The sequence below is a fragment of the Arachis duranensis genome, chromosome 2 (assembly GCF_000817695.3).
Source record: "Arachis duranensis cultivar V14167 chromosome 2, aradu.V14167.gnm2.J7QH, whole genome shotgun sequence".
NCBI lineage: Eukaryota > Viridiplantae > Streptophyta > Magnoliopsida > Fabales > Fabaceae > Arachis > Arachis duranensis.
This window is the reverse complement of record NC_029773.3, coordinates 60,618,960-60,620,268: the sequence shown is the minus strand read 5'-3', so window position 1 is coordinate 60,620,268 and position 1,309 is coordinate 60,618,960.

Genomic DNA, 1,309 nt, shown 5'->3' with positions numbered 1-1,309 from the left:
GCGTTTTGAACGCCCAGCTTTTTCTGTGCAATTCCTCTGCTGTATGTTCTGAATCTTCAATTCTCTGTATTATTGACTTGAAAAGACACAAATTAAAAATATTTTTGGATTTTTAATAATAAGAACAAATCAAAATGCAACAAGAATCAAATAACAATGCATACAAGACATCAAACTTAGCAGTTTGTATACTACTAACAGGATGAAAATGCATATGAGACACACAAAACTATCAAGTCAAATTGAATTCAAAGATCAGAGCAAGTAAATCATCAAGGACATCTTGAAGATCACTTAGACACATGAATGCATGCAATTGACACCAAACTTATGATGAGACACTAGACTCAAACAAGAAATATTTTTGGATTTTATGATTTTGTAAAAATTTTTTTTGTGTTTTTCTTTTGATTTTATGATTTTGTAATTTTTTTTTGTGTTTTTCGAAAATGAAGTGAAAAAAAGTATCAAAATTCTTAATGAGAATTCCAGGAATCAGTGCAATGCTAGTCTAAGATTCCGGTCCAGGAATTAGACATGGCTTCATAGCCAGCCAAGCTTTCAGAGAAAGCTTCGGTCCAAAACACTAGACATGGCCAGAGGCCAGCCAAGCCTTAGCAGATCACTGCTCCAAAAGCAAGATTGATAAGAAATCAACAAGCTCTTGTGGTGATAGGTTGAAATCTCGGTCCAATGAGATTAGACATGGCTTCTCAGCCAGCCAGACTTCAACAAATCATCATGAAACTCTAGAATTCATCTCCAAGAATTTCGAAAAAAAAATAAATAAATAAATACCTAATCTAAGCAACAAGATGAACCGTCAGTTGTCCAAACTTGAACAATCCTTGGCAATAACGCCAAAAACTTGGTGTTGTTGCCGGATCTTGGCACTGATGTTACCAAAAGCTTGCTCAAAACTTGAACAATCCCCGGCAACGGCGCCAAAAACTTGGTGGCGCGAAATTGTGAACATTACTTTTTCACAACTCTCATAATCCCCGGTAATGGCTCCAAAAACGTGGTAGCTCAATACCATGGCATTACACAACTTCGCACAACTAACCAGCAAGTGCACTGGGTCGTCCAAGTAATAAACCTTACGCGAGTAAGGGTCGATCCCACGGAGATTGTTAGTATTGAAGCAAGCTATGGTCATCTTGTAAATCTTAGTCAGGCAAACTCAAATGGTAATGGTGATGAACGAAAATAACAAAAAGGTAAAGATAGAGATACTTATGTAATTCAGTGGTAGGAACTTCAGATAAGCGCATGAAGATGCCTTCCCTTCCGTCTCTCTGCTTTCCTA